This window comes from Chlamydotis macqueenii, chromosome 2 (genome assembly GCF_036417535.1).
Source record: "Chlamydotis macqueenii isolate bChlMac1 chromosome 2, bChlMac1.mat, whole genome shotgun sequence".
In the NCBI taxonomy this organism is placed as follows: domain Eukaryota; kingdom Metazoa; phylum Chordata; class Aves; order Otidiformes; family Otididae; genus Chlamydotis; species Chlamydotis macqueenii.
In genome coordinates this window covers 157892830-157916200 of record NC_141557.1, presented here as the reverse complement: position 1 = coordinate 157916200, position 23371 = coordinate 157892830, and positions in this window count along the sequence as shown.

Genomic DNA, 23371 nt, shown 5'->3' with positions numbered 1-23371 from the left:
AAAATTGTGGATGGTAATTAATTTTATTTAAGGATAGTCTAATTTGATGCTCCATGAAGAACAGTAACAATTTTATAAATGAGTAAATACGAATAATCCTAACAACACTGTCTTGTAAAAAACAATATAAATATCAGAAAAGAAAATAAAATCAATGAATGATCTTACAGCAGGCAAATTAATGAATATAAAGTATCTTAAATATAAAATTCAACACTATTATTTCTCTTTGCAGCTTGTATCTCTTCTCCCAGCATGTAAACTATTTGCTGATTACTAGGGAAAACTGTTACTGTTTGACATTGCAATAAGATTTCAATGTACTAGTACAATCATTGCATGAAAATGTTAATAAAAATCCCTTGTCAGAGCTTTACAACCAATCTAAACAATATACATGTAAGTTCTCATGATGTTTTCATCTGAACAGAGACCTACTACTTCTTGAACTGCGTTGCTCTAGAAAATGGCTTTAAGGAGTTGCAGAACACTGAGGAAGAGAGCAAAGAGCAAGATTCTTCCTCTGTTTTATAATCCTCTCATTGTCAACCTTTCATTAGCTCTAAACTGACATAGCCTGCCTTGTTAATACTTTTGGTTCCTGGGGAGTGATTTAAACTGACAAATGCTATAGCACTGTAAGTCTCCTTAGCCTCGTACTTACACTGTCTTTGTGATGAAATGTTCTCAGAGAAGCTTTAAAATGTGGATTTTCAGTTAGTCTTTTATTCAGTCAATTTTCTGAGATACTTCTTTGGCTTCATTGAGTTTTAACAGGAGTGAAATTCTATTTCACGTAAGTTTGGACAACCTTTATTATTCATATAAAAGTTTTTCTGTACTCACTATAGGCTTTTCAGACTTAAATGATCCTTAAAGTGTGAGTTTGCACTTATATAGCAGAAGACATTGGCATTTTTCTTTAACAATACAGGTCTTTGCTTTTTCAGCTGGTAAGGAAGACCCAGGAATGTAAAAGATGCTAACACTCAGACCATTCAGGTGGGAATTAACTGTTAGATTAAAGAATGTAAGCACTGGAATACCAACTTAGATTTCCTGGAGACTTCCAGCTTTCCAGTCCTGCCAATGTTGGTTAAAACCCATAAATATGATGCAAGACCTTTTTAGAAAGGAATACAGAAACAATCTACTATTTTATTATTATTATTATTGTCATAATCATCTTGTACATTCATATAGTGTAATACTGTTACTCTCGTATCTCAGAAAGGATGATGTCAAAAGAAAAGTTACAAGGAGGGGAAAAACACTTAAAACTACCCTCAGCTGTACAGAATAGCTACAATTCAAGGAGCTGTACAGACAGTTTGGAAGAGGCAAATGAAAACTGTGAATGTTATGAAAAAAGTATATGCAGCATAGTGTGACTGTAAGGGTACCAAGCTGAACTGTGAACATGACAGGAAATCTTTTTCAAAGAGAAAATAGTTAAACTGTGGAACTCATTGTAAGACTCTGCAGAGGCTGAAAACATAATTAAATTCAAGAAGTCATTAACCACTTTCATGAAAGAAAAGTCCGTGAAGGGATATTAAGCACAAAACAATGAATATGCTTTCTGGCTCCAGAGCACCCTCTGTTAAAAAAATGCCAGACATCTGGAGATGAGCATCATTTTTTTTCCCCCTTGCTCATTTCCTGTATTCAGTCTGTAGCCATATAATACATTCCACTGCCAGAAGTTAAGATACTGATCAACAGAGGGTTTACTCTAGCTCATCACATGGCTGCCATGTTATTAACCATCAGCACTGTATCCCAGAACAGTCATCCCTATGCCTATTTCATTTAAGATGCTTGTTCACATCGAAATGTATTTGGAACACCTATAGATTTCATCTCTGTGATAAATTAAAGTCACTGACTTCTTCTAAGATGCTGTTAGGCAGGAACAACGTTCACTCTCATTCAGTAGCTGTGTTCTGAAATCTAGTTGTCCTGGGCATGGGAAATCTGCCTCTCATTGACTCTCCAGGTGGCTTGGGAAACCCAGATCTGAAGCTATCCATCACCTGCAAGAGACAATGACATGACCAAACTATAGGCTATTTTGTTGAGGAAGAGATGGAATGAGATTCTTTTTCCAAGTTGCTGTACTTTTTCTGGCATCCTTCCATACCTTCTGCACTCAAAGCGAAGTCTTATCCACAGACATAAGTTAATAGCCCAGTGGTCAAGCTGCTGATCACGTGAAGCTTGCTGGGTCTATTACCAAGCATTGCTAACATATTTTAGTCAACACCTGATTAATGTTAAGTAAGCGATCATTAATTTGAACACAGAATAGAATCCCTTAGGATAGACTTGAATGTGTTGATTAAGTTACTCTTTGTGAAAGGTTTGATTTGAATACTCTCATGAGGAGGAGGATGCTCTGAATACTTAGAAACTCAGCTGGCTACTATCAGGCTTTGAAACCTGATAAGAGGATGATTTCTGTTTTGATACATGGATGACAAAAACTAGAAACTTCCTGGCATGTATGTGATTAGCCTGAACATCACCTTTCGTGTACTAGGAAACTCAAATAATAAATTCCTCTTATGATATTCTGCTATTGTTATGGGAGAGATAATTAGAGATATCTCTTAACTTCAGTTATGACATGAACTGGGTGATAATTAATATAAGAGGAAGGAAAAATGATATTCTTACCCATTCTGCTTTCTATCAATACCAAAGACCCTTCCCTACAGCTTTTATGGATTCAATGAATCTGTTTTATCTCAGATTTCCAGTGCATCCATAACAGTATAATTGCAATGTTTTCAGTAGACCTATTATGTATTTACCTAGAATGCAAGTGAGATTGTAAAAATACACTATATTTACAGAAATTCCCATTAATATCTGGCAACTCTTCTTTTAATTTTAATTCAATTTTATTTTATTATATCTTTAAAACAAGATATATGTGGGTTTTTTTTCTTTCTATGCTCTTTCACTTTAATTTAGGGCATAGGGGAGGAAAAAAGTCTTCTATAAAAAGACATCTTGATCTAATAGATTTTTGCCTATCTTTCCTATTGATATTGACTATTGTGAATACTAGACATAATTATGAGTCTAATTAAAGTTTTAAGTAAATAAGCACTTGATATTGATAGTAAAGTTATAATAATGTGATTTTACTGAAGCAGGGCAAATACACAGTGCACTAAGTCTTTGCATGAATTATACATGAGAATTTTTGGATGACTTACCCTAATTTGAGCAACCCAAGAATAAAGAAAAATATTGTAACTAGATTTGTGTGGTGGAAAACCAACAAGATTCAGATTAGTGATCACTCTTTTTGACACTGACGTTCATAATTTGTAACTGTATGCTGAAAAAATGCCTCATAACAAAAGCTGGTTTTCCCCCTTGCATGTTAAATAAACCTTGATTTCTTCTCTTACTTAATGCCCTTATTTTCATTTCTGTATGTTTCTTCCGAGCATTTTGTAATTTGCTTTGAGGGAAAGCCATTCTCTTTAATGGGCCTCTGAAAAGCCGTTGTGGAAATAAGAAATAAAATCTTTAAAAGCTTGAATCTTGGAGATAAACACAAGAGACATGTACAGATCTAAAACCTGTAGATCAAGCAAAATAAATTGTGCTGACAGTTGCTTCACTGATAGATATTTTGGATTCAAAATACAAAACATTAAAGACCACATATCCCAGATGCCAAGTTTTTCAAGTTAAGTTTGTACTTACATTTTTTAGCTCAGTCTTCACATCTATTAGATGCAAGGTCAAAATCCCTGACTTTTCCACAGTTTTATTTGCCAACCCTTTACTTGATAGATACCCAGGAAGATATTACACAAGGTGGCCCTATGAGAACTTTCCCTTTTCCCCTGCAAATAGAGGGAGTGCTAGGTGTGATCTTCCAAGAAAGGCGAAAATCCCTTAGTTTTGTGAAGTATTTTAGGTTTTGTCATTCTCTCATTTCCATCCTCTCCAGACTGGGTAGTCCTCTGGTGCTCCAGGAGGAATGTGAACCCAGCACCTGCACTGCAGACAGCTGCAGTTGAATCCAAAACTCGATTATTTATGCTCATTTGAAAGAAAATGAAGCTCAAGTTACAGATTCAAATATGTAGAGACTAACATCACAGGAAGCAAGACTGAGTATTCGAAGGAAGGCAGATGTAGTGTAGGAAAGGTAAATCAAGGAAAACACTGGGCACTGAAGAGAGGAGAACTAACTGGTATAGCAGGGGGATTATAGGACTGGAAAACTGATTTCCTGCCTTTTTTTTCTGTTGTGACCTTCACTTTTCTGCAGCTGCTGGAAATTAAGATGACCTTCAGATCAGGGAATCTCTAGCAGTACCTTGTAGGTCTTTATGAAGAGCTACTGATTTCAAGCAGAACCTGGATGTAGTCTGAAGCTATGGAGATATTTGCAGCCTAAGTGGCCACTATGCAACGTCACAGCCATGAGATTAATATTTGGAGCTTGACTAACATGTAGTGAATGTATGTACCAAGTCGACCTGTGTGTATGCTGGCAACTCCGTATACGACTCCCTTGCCAATGCATCACTGCCTTGGCATGCTAAGGGCTATCCACCTGTGTTCCACCTATAAGATAAGATATAGTTTATGATAATGATTGCAATAAAAGTCATGTACAAGTGAGCAGATATCCCAGTCTGTTTTGAATTTCAACACAGATGGGTTCCTGCACAGCATGCTGTGTAACCTGACAGAGAAGTCTGTCCAATGGCGACAACATGAAGGGTTCCTCACATCTGAAGAGACATAAACTTATATAATTTCTCTTGTACCTTCTGCCTATTTTTAAAATTCCATTGTTATCTATGTATCAGTGTCAAACAGCTTTACTCCAGACCTCAGTGTATACACCAGTACATGATAACATCTCAAATAGTACTGGAGTTTAGGCAACTAATTGGCAAACAGTTTAGTGAAGTTTGGCAAAGATATTTAGATGAATAAACTGAGTCCGTACTGCCCACACTTTATTTAATTTATTGACTGAACTCCACTGATCCTCATGGAAACTGAGACCTCCTGGCTCTGATAAAGATTTACATACAAGTGTCTTGATCTCAAATTGAATGAGCAAAGCCAGCTATGAGAAAAGCTAGGGAAGACTACAAAGTGGAGTTGATGAATCTGGGTGAGAAGAAAGATTTTGGTAGGACACATTGGGCCAGAAAGCAAATTGTGACAAGGGAACATGTAAGATCTCTATATGATCTTGTTACTATAAGCAAATAGTGTGAGTTCTGAAAGACTTCTGTATTGTCCAATTTGTATTACGCAGTGAATCACTGAAATAACAGAAAAAGGGACACTGCAATTTCAGAAAGACAGCTACTAGTGTCCTAAAGTGATAAAGAAATGACAAAGTTGGTTCTCTCATGGAGAAAATGTTGTATAAAAACTTTTTGCTTTGGTTAAAGAAATGAAAACCAGCAATTAAAGCAAGTTTCTTTCACTGTCCTCACTTTGTCATCCTGGTTCCTAGAGGAAATCTAAAGCAAACAGCTTTTTTTTTTCTCATTTCTGCAGCCTCACTACATAAATGAAAATACAGACTAAAGCAGGAGAATGCATGATTTCTAGAGTTTATGCTGTTCAGGAAGCTTACGACACTGCTGAGAAGAAGGGAAAGCAAATAGAAACTGTGTATTAGTGGGTGACACCAGGAGGCAACTCTTCTGGACACTAACGATAAATCTCTCAAGCAGGCCTATTCACAGATATTGAAAGGAACCCTTAAAAGTGACAACACTGACATTCCCCACTCCAAACAGTCATGCTGTAAAATCAAGCATGGATCAAAGAGGACGAGCATAGTCAAAACTCTAGAAGATACTGCCATGGTGGCTGGGAAAGGAATAAAGGAAGATAAATATTTATCTAGCATAAAATCACATTGATCTTGAAGTATTAGTATTGCTGAGCTTTAAAAAGTGAAAAAATAGAAATGAGGAACTAGGGGAATAAAGCTAAAAATATGTCAACAGATTTTGGAGTATTTTGGAGTAAGCAGAGGAATAAAAAGATGGAATAGTAGAAAAGGGAAGAAAAATCTTGGAAGAAATGATAGATGAAAACAATGTGCCATTCTTCAGAGGTTACCATCTTGAATGGAGCCATCGCTACGACAGATGCAAAATTTTCAGACAAAAGAAAAATACAAGAATTTATTGGGATTTTCAGCATAATGTGATTCTCAAGATAATTGCCCCAAGTAATTCTCAGCTACAGACAAATATTATCCTTTGATAATTACTGAGCTTGAAAATGCAGTGCCTATTGTCACTATAAGAAGTAACTAAAAAAGGGGAATGACAAAGGAAAAGAAGGAAGCAGAGTGTTGACAGTGCTTTAAAACATACTTATCTTTAATCCATCTAAACATATGTAAAGTAGAATGAAATGCATATATCCTGTTTTATTATTCTAGATTTTTAGATTAGAGAAACGAGAGATCCCAACATGCTCCTTAGACCTTCATCTTGAAATGAACAACACTAAATAAATAGCAACAGGCATATATGTTTCAATATTAACAAAAAATATTGTGAGTATAGTACTTTTTGGTGGATTCTGCGCAGACACAGGTTCTCTCTTCCTGCTCCAAAAGGTCCTAAGTAGCAGCTGCTACATCACACAATTTATGAAATGGTTTCATTCATTCCAGAACTCTAAAAAATTCCGTAAGGAATGGAAAACCTACTGATTTACAAAATATTTGCAGGAGTTAAAACTGATATAGAAAAAATAACCTCTTTTCCTGTTATTTTTCATGCTGAGTTAAAGAGATTTTTTTACTTAATAATCACGTTACTTTAGACATATTTCATACATTTTGAATGTCTGAGGAAATACATCTTGATCTTTGTTTTGTTCTGCAGTCCATAATCTTACTGCCTCAAATAATGGAAAATTATTTTTTATCTCTGTAGTTAAAGTATGTCTATCTTAATAGCAATAGCAAATGCTTAGCATATTTCCCAGTGTCCATTTCATCACCGTGTAAAAATATTTTCTGTAACTTCACTAATTTCTCACCTTTCACATAAATAATGAGAAGCCAATATTGGATAGAGATTTGCTCTCATAGGAATGAATGACATACTTCACATTTAGGATAAGTGAGAAATTTAAAATCATTATAATAGCAGAAAAAAAATCTCTACTTCATATTTCCATAAGGCATCATTGTTTGAAGCAACAACGACAAATCCTTGGACTCAGAAAAAAAGTATGGAATATTCTCTCTTTTTTTTTTTTTTAATAGACAAATTATAATGAGGACTCAGTGAGCTTCCCTTCCTCTGAGCTGGATAATCTTTGCTCTTTGTTCTTGTATAATTTCTGCTGAGCCTGGTTTGCATTTTTTATATAGGCAAAATCCAAACTACATAAGGTCACTTTCTGCAGATGTTGTAGGTGACATGTAAGAAAGACTTGGCATCTGCTTTATATGCCTTTTTTGCATCCCCCTGCATCCTTTTTGCAAGTCAAATTCTCAACCTTAGAGGTAAGTATCAGTAAGTTCTTATACCAGATATATAATCTAAAACTTTCTCAACTTAGACAACTCAAAACTTCATCCAAATGCTACAAGTATAGCTGGCATTTTTAATACATTTTTCATTATAAACTTACTCTACAGTCAGAACTGTATTTATTCTACCATTCTTTAAAGATGAGCAGATACTGAATGGCTTGAATTGAGATTCAGCTTCAGATTAATAAAAAGCAACTCAAAAGGAAAGTAAAATATTCAATCCAAAAATTTTGAACTTAAATTTTACACTTGTTATGTCATTAAATAAACCTAAAACTTCTGATCTTCCATCTCACTTCTTCTGTTCTTCCCTAAGCCTGGAGATGGGAGTGACAGTGGGGAAATGAAATGATAAATGAAAATATTGATAAGACAAGTAAAATGTTCATAAAAGCTACCAGTTGAAATGTGAACATAACATTTCATTTTTCCTTGGGTTCCTACATGGAACAAGGAGGAGCACCTCCTGATATTTCACTGCAGGCTGGACGTCCCCTTTACAAGAAGCTCTTCTCTCAGTTTACTTCTTTAGGCAAATCGAAGAACAACTGTTTCCTAGCTTATGGAACTGCAGAAAAAAATTATTATTATTAAGAGCAATAAGGCAGCAAATAAGGCAGCAAATAAGACAGCAAAACTTCACAGCAAATAAGGCAATTGTATATCTCTTGTTTCTAACTGGAAAACTTTTTAATTTTCCTGCAAACCTCCAAGAAGTTTATCAAATTCCACTGAGCATCCGAGAACATGGAAAATTAGGTATTACTTTTCTTGAAGTATAGCAAGATGTTGATTTGCTGAAGAAAAATGGCTTTTCCAGTTGAAAATTGTACTTTTGAAAGTAAAAACCAAACAAAATTTGAGAAATAAAAATTACATTCAGGCAATAATCTTAAAGTGCAAAGAGCTCTATGCCCTAAACATGAATGATGCACTATAGAATATAATGGATTTATCTGAAGAAAAACTTGATGCATACACCTTATGCCCAATGAAGTGCAGAAAAATCAAGCCAAATGATGCCACAATGATTGCAGGGCTTTTCCCTTCCTCTTTCCACTGTGTTCATGTTGCGAATGGGTCTTACCATGGTTATAGTTTCCACATTATTATTTTCCGAAATTTCATATAACTTCATTTTATCAGAAGAAGTGCTGTAATGAAGAAAGGAGGTAATAAATTCTATGTCAAGAGTGACACTGACATGTTTCCACAAGAGGAATGACTGAGAAGTATATCAGCAAACAACAGCAAAATAAGCATACAGGAATTCCTTCAAACTTAAAAAGGAAGGGCTACATTCATCCTTCTTACATTTTGAAATTCAGCTAAAATGCTGAAATTGAGGGTGTGCACACTGTAGGTTCTCTGTATTGTCAGCAGAGAACATAGGACACTTCTACAGCCTGTTTTAACTCCCACAAAATGTGACATTACTCAAGTGGGAACCTTAGGCTGGTAGTTGCCTACACAACAATTAATGAACTGCTTATTTCTACATTCCTAACAAAGGTAAGTTTTAAATATACTACTAGCAACCTGCAATCATTTTAAGTAGACATGAGAGAAGCATGAACACACATGTTTTCTGGGCACAAAGACATATCTCTCTGTGAACGGTAAAAACAGATCTATTTAAATGCTGTACGACTGTCATATTACTATGGAGTCCTTACCAGCAGCATATTCTCCCAAGGATGAATAGGGTTCTTATTTGGCTAAGCATCTCATTTTGACACCTTAAATTAAATAAAAAGTATTTATGATTGTACTTAGAGCAAGTAATTTATTTAGATTCATGCTTAATCTTAATAGTCAATAATTTTGCATGACTACATCCTGCCTTATTGTTACTAAACTTTTTTGTCCTGCAATAAATAAATATGTTGAATTTAGGAAAAGTGGGTAAGGAAGCCACCCCTGTCAAGCTGCTCTTTTCCTTTGCCTCGGGTTGACAAGAAATGGAAGGATACCACGAGTTGTGATGCACCACCACCAAATCTTGTTTACTATGATGTAGCAGCATGGTGAGGAATGCTTGCCACTCTTGCTTTAAAGATGACAGAAGACAATTTCCTTTCTTCATGAACTTAGCCTTAAGCAAAGGACAGCAAGTTTAAGATTCTTTTAAAAGAGGCAGTGTTGAAAGACTATAAACAATAAGCCAAATAAAGTGACCCCAGAGAAGAGTGTTGTAGTACTTTAAAATATTTCAGTTCATTTTACTGGCATAACATTTTTTTTTCCATTTTATTTCATCATTTTATCTTTGCTCTATTTCTGAAAAAAAAGTTAAACTCCCTGCTGGTAGTTTTTCATGTGATGAATAAATATTTTTATTGCTATTAGTTAACCATTAATGCTGAAAGCACACCAGATGATATAAAAATATGCAGGAATAATCCTGCTTTAAAAAGCTTAAAGAATTATTTGTACCTCCAGGAATCCAGCCGATGCCTCAGTCTAAATAAGGATTTCCCACTGCCGGAAATATAGAATTTTAAAAATAGTTTAAAATAGCACTAGTTTTCTTTCACTGTCATATGTGGAAGATTCATTTTAACCATTTAATTATTTAACCTACCAGGTCAACCTGTCCCTTACAAATCACTTGTTCTGGGCAGAAACATCAAATTCCATCGTGTCATGGGATATTTCATCAACTGCTTCATAAAACTAAACAAACTCCATCAAAATAAGGATGAAACATTTGAGTTCAGTCTTGGATGCACTAATGATAAAAGCAAATGGAGAGGGACTAGAATTTTTTTAGACTCAATTTTTCCTTAAGCATATTAACAGAACTGTGCTGTTCCATCCCTTGGTTTATTTTCTCTTTTTTTTTCTTTTTTTTTTTTTCTTCTCCAATTTCATTTTCCTCATACACAATTATCTAACTTTATGTGTCTCAACCTCATTAAGCTTGGATTTGAGCTAAGTGTCTTGAGGAATACATCAGCTTGGAATTAATGATGGCATATTTCTTAAAAAAAGAAAGCAGACATATTGTTAATGATGACATATTGCTGAAAATGAACAGCAGTTCACAAGATTACTGTAAGTTTAAAATCCACAGCTGAGCTTCTATGATTTGAAAGGGGCAAGTCCAGTCCTGCACAGGTCTACTCTAAACTGCTCTGTGCATCTTCTCTTCTGCTATTATCATATAAAATGTACATCATTATTTTTCTGATGCTGCAGTTCAATATCGAGTAGGGCATTGTGATCACCAGCAAGAATTACGAAGAAATATATCTTTCCACATTTCCTTCCAATTAGAGTATAAGAGTATGGAGGACAGGAAAGGAGGAGAGACTTGTATTCAGTGTCTAAATATTTTTATACTACCCATGGTACTTTAAGGATACTAAATATGGGTCTTGGCAATCCCAGGCACAAATATAGGCTGGGCAGAGAATGGATTGAGACCAGCCGTGAAGAGAGAGACTCGGGAGAGATGGTAGATGAGAAGGTCAGCATGAGCCAACAATGTGCCCTTGCGGCCCAGAAGGTCAACCGCATCCTGGGCTGCAACAAGAAAAGTGTGGCCAGCAGGTCGAGGAAGGTGATTCTCCCCCTCTGCTCTGCCCTGGTGAGACCCCACCTGGAGTACTGCGTCCAGTTCTGGAGCCCCCAACATAAGAAGGACATGGACCAGTTGGAGAAGGTCCAGAGGTGGGCCACGAAGATTATAAGAGGGCTGGAGCACCTCTCCTATGAGGACAGGCTGAGAGAGTTGGGGCTGTTCAGCCTGCAGAAGAGGAGGCTCCAGGGAGACCTGATAGTGGTCTTCCAGTACCTCAAGGGGGCCTACAGAAAAGATGGGGAGAGACTGTTCAGTAGGGCCTGTTGTGACAGGACTAGGGGTAATGGTTTTAAAATAGAGGGAGGTAGATTCAGATTAGACATTAGGAAAAAAATTTTTACAATGAGAGTGGTGGAACACTGGAACAGGTTCCCCAGAGAGGTGGTGGGTGCCCCATCCCTGGAAACATTCAAGGCCAGGTTGGATGAGGCTCTGAGCAACCTGATCTACTCCTTGCAGGGGGGTTGGACTAGATGACCCTAACCAGTCTATGATTCTATCATTCTAAATATTTGGTTAAGAGTAAAGAAAGTAAAGGTTAGTGAGGGGAAATAAAAATGAACAGAAAATTTAATCCTACCATCTTTAGACATATGTTTTGTTGCTTAAAGAAATAAAAATAATAAACAAGAAAGATTATTTTTGGTATGTATTCTCTCAGCATAGAAAACATCTTGACACAGGGATCAGTTATTCTCCCATCATGGTGAGTGCTAAAGGGAGGCAGTAGTAAACTCCCATTTGTCTTTCAGGATAAATATCCTCATACCTTCAAAATTCACTCTTTCAATAGCAATCTGTATTATCTACTGGTTTTCTATGGTGAATAAGTTGCTTTACTGGCTGAGTGGTCATCAGACCATCTTCTGAGATTTTTGCTTCTCTCCATGCTGGAGAAAAATGAAAAGTCATGTAAGTTCTTGACAGAGGATGCCTTTCCCTTTCATATGGGAATAGCTGTTGTGATTACTTAATGGAAGTTGAATCTCCACCACTTTTCTGTTTGTTTTCACCCTAAATGACACCAGCAGGACATTGCATTATATCAAATGGAGTCTCTGTTATGTCAAGGAGTTCTGCACTGTCTTCCAGTATGTCACATAACCCTACACAAAGAAAGCTTTAAAAATGTTTAAACACTGTCCAAGTTTGCACAAGACCCTCAATTTTATTTTTTGACAAAAAGATTTATGCATCTTAAAATTTTCTCCTTTGAGCATATCCAAGGACTTGAAAGAACAGAAGATATCACAGCCTATCTCATTTCCAATGTCCAATCTATACAATAAGTCATAAAAGATCAGACAGACAGAAAAAGGCTGGACAAGCAGATAGATAAAGTGATTCCATAAAACCTGTTTTCTCAGAAAACCATGATAAATCATGGCTGTGTCTGGATATTTATTGTCTGATTTAGGAGCCTTAACAGTCAGCATGCTGGTTGTTATGTGACTTTGTAAAGAGGGCCTAGTTCCACGTCAGGCTCCAGGCACCTCAGAGCTGGTTATTGTGGCATACTGAATTCTTTCTCTTCTAATTTAATCTAAAATAACTCATAATTACTTCATGCAAACTCTTACAACAAAAGAAATAACTTTGAGATCTCTTATCTTATATTTATATTCCCAAAATTAGTAGTTTAAGGCCCATACTCTTCATTTTTTGGTGTTCATTGGAAGGTTGTTGCCTTTAAACCACCTTTGGCCTGGAGAAAATATAAATATTCTGTTAACAGAATATATACAAGACCCTTGAAAACCAAATAAAACTTTTTTTTTTTTAATTATCACTCAAGCAGCCTAAATTATTTTGAACTGCTACCGCCTGGTTCAATAACTTTAACAAAAAATAAATACACAGTAGTATCCTTTGAAAATTTTTATGAGCAGCTTAGACTACATCTACACCAGTAAATTAAACTGGACAAGGGAATTCAGCTAAGCATTAGATCTTGATCACCTATGTAGTCATAATGCTCTTTGCAAGGTTTTTAGCCCTTGCCATCTAACAGTCTCCGAAATTTCTTATCAAAATATATTTAGTGACTTAGCACAGACCAGGGATTTTTTCAGATAGTTATTTAATTTGTCTGTGGCCCTAATGTGAGGCTGACTTTAATACTGTTGTGTAGTGCTATATACACAGATCGTTCTGTTCGATCTGACCTAAGTGCCAGAGGAGCCGTCTTGTCCATGTTTCATAGTGAATATACACAGCACAGAAGAGACAAAGTGGAAGGGTGGATCAGTATGATCAGAAGAGATCACTTAGAGCTTAAGCAGAAACAGAGTTTGAAGCAGAAAAAAAAATCATGAAATATGAAAGGAAAATAAAAAGGAAACCAGAAAGTCTAAAGAGAGCAGTAAGTGGCAGGAAATAAGTAGGAGGAAATCAGAACACTAGAATTAGCAGGGTAGGATGAAACCACTCAGAGACGTGACAAGGAGCTTGAACTTTATTTGAAAGATTGCATGTTCCTTTTGTATAATTGAACATTATTTTTGTCTCATAGCTACCATATTGCTTGACTAATGGAAACATAATTAAATCAAAACAACCAAAGTGGGAAAGAATGAAATTGAAAACCTGAGAGTTTAAAATAACAGATTCCTTTTTCCAAGTCTAATTTTACTGTTTATGAACAACTCTTTTCTACATTGGTAGCCTGTTGTTACTTAATGTATAGTGTTGTCCTGTTAATGAAAAGGGTCAGCATCCTCAGCTAAAATCCACCCACTCTATCAAGTGTACATACCTCAAATTCCCTTTCCTAAGTTCCTGTTTGCCTGTTAAAAGGCCATTAGTGTACAGGGAGAATGGTAGTCTAGCTGAGTGTGGAGAATAGAAGCAATTATTACAATTACAAACATCTTCAAAATTTTTAATGTGATATTAAACATTTGTTGAGAAATTAAGGGGAAATTAGGTAAAGGCACGATTTGACTGAATATAATGAAAAATTAACAAGATTTACCATTTCACAGTACAGCACCCTTAGGGATATGGAAGGAATCCCACTGTTACAAATGTCTTAATCTAGAGTGCGACAGTATTTTTTCCTGCATATTAAATGCTTTCAAAAATATAATAAAAATACTGTCTTCTTTATGCTTATCACTTTACTTTGCATAATGTCTTCCAGGTAAAATTTATAATGCTCCTAAATTCTTTGAAATCCTGCTTCAAAACCTGGAGGCACTGGTGACACTGGAACTTCCTCTGAGGCTACTGCTGTGCCTTGGACCACCTGTGACAGTTAACAAATTTTAAATCACCAATGTATATTATTGCATGGGTCACACCATCTAGTACACTTGTACTGCTGTGTTGTGCACTAGGAATAAAATCATAGAATCATAGAATCATAGAATGGTTAGGGTTGGAAGGGACCTTCAAAGGTCATCTAGTCCAACCCCCCTGCAAGGAGCAGGGACATCCCCAACTAGATCAGGTTGCTCAGAGCCTCATCCAGCCTGGCCTTGAACGTTTCCAGGGATGGGGCTTCCATCACCTCTCTGGGCAACCTGTTCCAGTGTTCTATAACTCGCATTGTAAAAAAATTTTTCCTAATTTCCAATCTAAATCTACCCCCCTCTATTTTAAAAACATTATTCCTTGTCTTATTGCAACAGGCCCTACTAAACAGCCTCTCCCCATCTTTCTTGTAGGCCCCCTTGAGGTACTGGAAGACCGCTATCAGGTCTCCCCGGAGCCTTCTCTTCAGGCTGAACAGCCCCAACTCTCTCAGCCTGTCCTCATAAGGCCCTTTTATCATCTTTGTGGCCCTCCTCTGGACCTTCTCCAACTGGTCCATGTCCTTCTTGTGTTGGGGGCTCCAGAACTGGACACAGTACTCCAGGTGGGGTCTCACCAGGGCAGAGTAGAGGGGGAGAATCACCTCCCTCGACCTGCTGGCCACGCTCCTCTTGATGCAGCCCAGGATGCGGTTGGCCTTCTGGGCCGCAAGGGCACATTGCCTGCTCATGTTAAGCTTCTTGTCCATCAGCACTCCCAAGTCCTTCTCCTCAGGGCTGCTCTCAATCCATTCTCCGCCCAGCCTGAATTTGTGCTTGGGATTGCCATGACCCAGGTGCAGGACCTTGCACTTGGCCCGGTTGAACTTCATGATGTTGGCACAGGCCCACCTCTCCAGCCTGTCAAGGTCCCTCTGGATGGCATCCCTCCCTTCCAGCGTGTCGACGGCACCACACAACTTGGTGTCATCGGTGAACTTGCTGAGGGTGCATTCTATCCCACTGTCCATGTCGCCAACAAAGATGTTGAACAGGACCGGGCCCAGCACAGACCCCTGAGGGACGCCACTCGTGACCGGTCTCCACATGGACATTGAGCCATTGACCACCACTCTCTGAGTGTGGCCATCCAGCCAACTCCTTATCCACCGAGTGGTCCGTCCATCAAACCCATGTCTCTCTAGTTTAGAGAGAAGGATGTCGTGCGGGACAGTGTCAAAAGCTTTGCACAAGTCCGGGTAGATGATGTCTGTTGCTTGTCCCTTGTCCACCGATGCTGTCACCCCTGAATAGTGCAAGATGGTATTAGAAATAGCAACAGATAGGCCTGTGAAAATCCACATAGAGAGAAAAAAATTTGGTTTTTTTTTTTTTTTTTTTTTTAAAAGGTCTGGTGATTTCTTCTCACATTGAAAGCAACAGTAAAGTTTCTGTTGACTTCACTAGCAGAAATATGCTTCCTTGGGTCATTCTCCACCTCTTTTCTCCCTTCATTCATATACATGAGCAGTACCTTAAGTCATCCATATTCATATTTTATTGAGTACTTTGTATTATAGACAGCATATCTGCATCTACAATCTTATTGCTTTGGTCCTACTGTGAAGACATTTTCTCCCTTTCAAAAATAATATAAAAATCAGTTAGCTTATGCTTAACCATAAGCGTGTCATGGTGTGACTGGAAATAGTCCTTGTGAATTTACTGAACAAATTGCTGTACTTTTGTACCCTTCCAAGTTCACCTCCTCTTAGGCCCCAAAAAATTTATTTACTCTATGTGATCCCACTCCAAAAGCTGCTAGACCTAGGAAGCTATTGTTTCCCTGCTCCCACCTATCAGTTTTGCTACTACGTCTACCTACTATCATGAGCAGCATTGTGTTAACAGGAGCAGCACCACAGTTGCAGGGCAGGAGCTGTGACAGCAGAACCAAGAAAAACCTGTCTGTCTCAAGGCTTTGAACCGAAACTGTTCAAAGGAAAAGGTCCCAAAGACTTAACACTAGCACCTCAAAATTATCTGTGTCCTGCTTGAGTGGGTGAGGCAGTTCATTATGAATCCTCATCAGTTCATCTCAATAGTCATAAATCATGCTGAACAACCAGACCCTTTTCCCCCATGACCAGTTCAGCTTTTACCTTAACCTTGGCTTTCCGCCTACTCTGTGGACAGCATTCAACAATGCCTTCGTGGCAGCTGTGTTTCAAGAAATAGTGTTTTAAATGAGAAGAGGAATAGTTCTTCTCCTGATTTCAACTGGTGTTGAGAACTCAGAACTGACAAAACAAAATAAGGCTTATAATCAGCAACTGTAAGAAGTATTGATCCACAATAATCATCTCAGATAATAAGGATCAGAGCTGGACAGATCGCGTATTGCACTGTCGGTACCTTGTGGTGTCTGCAGACACGTCCATGCCTCTCTCAAAAGGAACAACTGCTGCTCTTCTGGGCATATGTCACCTATCTATCTTCAGTCTTCAGAGTTATGAATGTAGTTATTTCTATTTTTATGGTGCCTTTAAAAAGCCATATCAAATTTAGAAATGAACTGTCTGTACAGCTATCAGTGCCTTTATAGCAGAGACATCCACAGCTCTCTCCATTACTTGTTTTTCTTTCCATCACTGAAAGAGCTGAGGACTTCTAAATCAAGAAAAAAAAAAAACAAAAAAACCAACAAAGGTCAAGACAGGGGTTTTAGAACAGGTTCCAGTGTGGCATATGGGCTTGCACCGGATGGTCCCATCCTTTACTGGAGGAGAAGTTGTATTACCAACTTCAGTGACATCTTTACAGGGCCCCAGGAGAGGGGGAGGAGTGCTGTACATTTCAGAATATCCCTGTTGGTGTTGTGCCCCTGGAGAAGAGCAGAAAGGGGAGGAAAGCACTCTGAATGGAAGACACAAAGTCATTTAAGACCTGTCACTATTAAATATGCTTACCCATGTCTCTCAGTGTGTCCAGGCATATTTTCTAGCTCTTGTAGGCTAGGCTGCCCATATGCTCCCAATCATTTTAAAATACAAGTTTACTTACCAGACAAGATTCTCCCATCTCTCTGAGCTCTCTCACTGTTTGCTTCATTTAAAATGACACTTAATTAAATGAACAAGGACAGACATTTTTTTCTCTGTGGGGGTGGGGGTATATGCAATATCCTGATGAGTTGCTAAAAAGAAAGAAAAAAAAAGAAACAGGAGTGGACAGAAGATAATTACTTTTTATGCCTTTTCAGACACGAGTTCCTCTTCTAGACAACAATGTTGAAGTAACATTATTAAAAGACATTTGTCTCAACCATGACTTTGCAGAGGCAAAAGAAACTTCCCTTCAACTCTTGACAATTTTGTCTAAACAAAATGGATTTTGTTTCAAGATTTTTATCTTGCAAGGTATCACTTGTAGGTCATCCAGTCTAACCCACAGCTCAAAGCAGGGACAGCTACAGCAGATTGCTCAGGGACAATTCCAGTTGGATTTTACTATCTCCACAGCCTCCCTGTTTGAGAGTCTGATCAAATACCCAGTAAAAAGCTTTTTCATGTATTTAAACAGAATTTCCTGTATGTCATTTTGTGTCCATTTTTTTCTTTTTGCAATGAACAACATAGCGGGCACTACTGATTTAAACTAAACCGTATTCCCAGCTACATCTGTGGAAATCAGACCTTACTGTAATATCATGAAAGAGAAGAATATATGTTTGCATTCACTGAAACAGTAGAGTTTGTTTTCTAATAAAATTGAGGAGCTGCCACTGAGATGAGGGCTCACTACAATATTCAGTTCAAGTCTAACAGGAGCTATGGTACTTACAGTGCATTAATTATTTCAATTACATGTAGTATCTCCTTGAACTGTCCCATACAATAATCTGGCCTTTCTGTTGGTCTTCTACAATACCAGTTGAGTCAGAGTAGTCCATTTGGGAAGCTCTAGATAGGAAGCAGAGAGGAGCAGAACAAGCTGAAATTTAAAATTTGAGTCAACCCTAGAAGAATTTCAGCTGTAGTTCAAGACAGTTGAGTTATTTTAAATCTGAACACTTAGACCATGAACCTCTTGCAGGAAGCTGTAGCCCCTGGCTAGAAACACAGTAGAGTAGGTCCAAAATAGCATGTTTCTTTGATCTTATTACACCTAAAAAGCACCTGCATCCTGCCTGGATGGAGCATGTACTTTCAGTCCTGAATTTGTACTGTTCTTTGCCATAATTTAAAATCGACTATGCATATCTGTACTAAAAAGCATGCTAATTACCTGCTTGCAACAATATACCATCCAGTTATTCTTCAGTGTTTCTAACAAAAAAAAAAGAAAACCAAACCCTTTACTCTTTATCTTTATATTAAAATCTTAATTTTTAAAGAAAGGAAGAGATGAGGGGGATATAATTTAAATGGAAAATCCATGCAAGTTAAGCAATAGAGCAAAGCGTATTACCAGAAGCAAATTATCCTTGCATTCCCTTTTGACTCTCCTTTTGCAAGGAGAACACCATGCTGAGGCTTCATCATTCAGTGGTGCGAAACCAGACAGTGAGCAGCAGGCCTGTAGTGTGATGCTGGAGGAGTGCCTTTTTTTCTACAAAGAAAAGCTGAAAATAACTCTGTGATGCCCCACAGTCAGTTTAGTTTATTGCTTTAGGGAAGTATTTAAGCTTGACCTAAATGAAAAAGTACGATTTTGTTGGTCTGAATTGGTTTTCAAACTTTTATTTTTAGATGTCTTCTTTTTTCATTACAGAAATGGTGAAACTGTTTTAAACAATCCTTTTAAACAGTCAGTGGACCTTGAAATCTAAAAAAGTTGTGCACTAGAGTCCTTTAGCTAAGGAAACATAAAGGGAAGGAATCCATTGGTCAATACTAGGTAAGATCTGTAGTGCAAGCACACATAAAGCTGAGCATAAAGAGTTAAATGGCTTTCCATAGAATGGAGCTATTGCATTTCATTCCAATAAATGCAAAATTTCTCGTGGTTTGTAATAGCAAAATGTTCAGTCCTGTAATAACCAATGTAAAGGCCAAGGATAAATGCAGTAAGCTTAGTCATTCTGGTCGTTGTTCATTGCCAATCAAAACAATTTTGATGAGAAGGCAGGATGGCTGCTGCTGTGGTGGGTAGGCAATTCCCAGGGAAGATGGTGAACTCTCATCCAAGATAAGGTCTTGAAATTATGGAACTGGGACCTTCAGGGTTAGATGAACTTAACCTTAACCTGAGAGACTGGGAGAAAGCACGATCCCTTTCAGGGGAAACTGTGAGTGCTGCCTGTGTGGCAAAGCACAGACAAAGTAAAGACTGGAGAAAATAAGTGGGTCCTGAAACTGAGTAGAACAATTCTGGACTGGAGTGTATCAGTCAGCAGTAAACACTGAAGTGTGCAGGAAAGCAAGTTGAGAACATTACAGATTTATCCTTTCTCTTCTGAGAAGTTACTGACCTAAGATGCCAGCCAGCCAGGCTCAGTCTGTTCCTCAGCAGCCCCCTTTAAAGTCCAGTGTTACCAATGCTAGTTGACCTAAGCCATTGTTTTGGATTAAGCCTTTGGATGGAAACATCAGAGTTTACTTGTCATATCCAGTTTTAATTGTAGTCTTAACAAGTGATCATGAATGTCAGAAAAATAAGCTAGAAAAAAATAAATGTTTCTTGTAATTTCAGGAAGTTCAACTCTGTTGCCTACTTACAGGCACTTAGTGAAAAATGAGTTGCCATACTATATCTGAAGTGTCCCTGTGGGCTCTGCAAGATATGAAATAGGATCTATAGGAAACATATCTCCTTCTGGAGCAGTGGTTGGAGGATATGTCAATGCATTAGGGCAACTTCAAAGATGCCTGTGTTCAGGAAAGTCCACCTTGCCTCTTTTGTAGAGATACACAAATTACTTTAAACATTTTGATGAAAAACTTTGCTAGAAGTACTTTGCATTTTTTTACCAGCTCTGATTGTGCCTTTAACAAACTGATTCTTCTGTACTATTTATCATTGCCTGCTGATTAATGACCTCATACCAAATCTTGCTTTAATTAATACTTGTGGAATATATTACAAATGGAAACATCTCAACCACACAGAATTATAAATATATAGAATGGATAATTGCCACCTGATTTCTCGCTCTAGCAGATTAATTCAAGGAGTTGAATGCATTGTCTTCACAAAGAAGGAAGGCTGACCTAGGGAATAAATAATTTAATAAATTTACTTTAATAGGATGAATATGCTAAAGACCGAGAGCTCTCAGATTCCACGGTAATGATGAGACATGCATTCTCACAAAAAGTCTATTTTGTCTCCATTAGGATGTAGGTATGCATTTTATTCCAGCTGTGAAAAGAAGTAAGCTTAAAAATTGTCTGCTGTATTGACTGCATCTGTCTCAGACAGTTGTTACCTGTGTTTCTGTCTTGTGAACAGTTCCAGGCCTGTTTTGATCAAAATGAGCCCAGTTAGGAAATTCACTCTGGTCAGAACTAGTGGTGCTTTCTCTGGCTGCAGTGTGTGAGGCAGATTAAAAAGCAGGACAACTACAAATAGAGAGTGGCAGCAAGTTACTAAGGCAAGTTGGAAATTACATCTTCTCATTCAGCCAGTGATTGCCACATATTGGTCGACACTGAATCTTTTTTCCTATCTGGCAATGATAGAATGAATTACATCCTTTTGTCTTAATCATATACAAAATTTTCAGAAACTTGACTTTAAAACCACTTTCTTTTCAATATTTCATTTTTGTCAAGTTTCTTTTCCCCCCTCTTCTTCTGTTTTCTGTTTAAACCAACAACACAGTTATTATTAGTACTCTGTATGTATTAAATCCATATATTTCATATAATAACTACTCTTCATTGAATGAGGAATACTCTAATCCATGACTACTGTTTTTGCCTATTAAGGAATGAAATTTGTAAATACTGTTTAATTAAATAACTTTAATTGATGATTGATGCAGCTACTAAAGGTATTCTACCAGATATGGTTAAGAAGTGGAGAAAATAGAAAGTGGAAATTATACCTTTCATAAGAAAAATAAAAGTAAAAACGTTGTTAATTTTGATTTGAGATAGGATTTATGTCCAGTGATCACACAGTTAATTCTGTTCAGTCGATGTCAGACTTCGTGAACTCCAAAAAACCTGCTCACTATTACATTTACATAAATACAGAGATGAAAAATTGAGTTAAAACCCTGATAAAAGGGGATTTTAAAAAGGATTCATAATCTTCTAAAGGACTTTGTGTGCGTAAGGTTGGATGAACCTTTGCATTTGTCTGTTGTACAAATCTAAATATACACACAGGGTTACACTTTGCTTCATTATGAAATGCAACACTTATGAATATTGTTCATTAATGATTTCTAATGGATTTAATGAATGGAAATAATTAACCTCTTACTTTTTTTTTCTTTTAGAATCATCTGCTTTTCTAAAGCCTTTCCCACTGCTCCCTATTTTATGGAACAACTCCATTTACTAGCCCATTTCTTGATTCTAAAACTACTTAGACTGGTTAATTATATACAAGATTACAAAAAAAAAAAATCTCCAGGGAGATACAAAAAAAAAAAAAACACCAAAACTGATTGAGTGAATGCAACAGAGGTCAATGAAAATTTCAGTTACAGAGAAAAGTAATACATATAAGAAAAACTCTTTAACCCTGAGACACATTATGTGATTCTCAAACTAAAATTACTGAAAAGCTAGCACTCCCAGTTGATTATCTTACAAAAACCAATCATTTTTATTGCAGGTCAGCTCAATTATGGAAGGAGAAAGTTAAGCTGTTGAAGTTATGGACAGAAAATAGTACAGATGTTCTAATCCTTTTATCAAAAACAACTGTATTACAATATGTGTCTGCATGCACACACTGCTTAAAGGGAATTATAGCACCTGAAAACAGGTAACAACAGCATCAGCCGTAAGTCAGGAGGTTCACTTTGGGTTTTGTCGTTACAATGAATAAGTTCTATCTGCAGATTTTGGGCCACTTCACCCCCTCTAACTCTAAACACTTACACGAGGCATTCAGCTCAGGCAATCTGGACTGTATGCAAGTATCTGATACTCTTTGCAGTGTCTTGGTATACCTTACCTGACCATCAATCAAGAAGTCAGGTCCTTCATAGGTTCTGTGTCAAACCTGTTGCATTCCTGTAAGTATTTTGGATATCGTAGCACATATTTGATTGTTTTAGAAGCCCATGTGTAAACACCTGTATCAAACCACTGGGCTCCTTTTATATTTGGTCAGAAAAGAGATACTTCAGAATGGGAGCTGAGATATGAACGATGGTCTGCAGATGCCCATGCCTCTTTAGTGAATTTGACTTAAAAAGGCGAGAAATTCCTCTGGGTAAAGATGGGTATGTACTGTGAAGATCTACTGCTGGACAGGCTGCTCTTGGCTTCCTTCATAGTCAGTAGAGAGTTCATTCTTACAGCCGTTGGTATTTGAGATGCAATTCTTGCCCTAAGGTTTACTTTTATTTAGAGGAATTATATCTAAACGTCAATGACTGTTGACAAGAACTACAATAACTACTATGGCACTCTCATAACTGACTCAAATGAAGACATCTGCATTATAGATGCTTAAGGAGTAACTTAATTTCCTGAATAAAAAAGTTTCTACTGTCATCTGAGGTGCACAAAAATATCTGAAGCATCCAGATATATATAATACAGAACCTACGTGCTTCTGGAGCACCAACTGATGACAAAGTGGCAATGTGTTTGGTGTTTAAAATGGCACTAAATGCATATGCATGGGCAATTTGAGTCCTCCATTAAAGCTAGAGAGATCAATGTTCAGCCTATGCTCATGACTTCAGTATAAAGTCAACTGAATCCAGGACTTAGTGTGGGATCAGGACTAGTGGCCATGACAATAAGCAACAACGCAAATGTATTGTTTCATTTCCAGAAATTCTAAGTTAAGAAT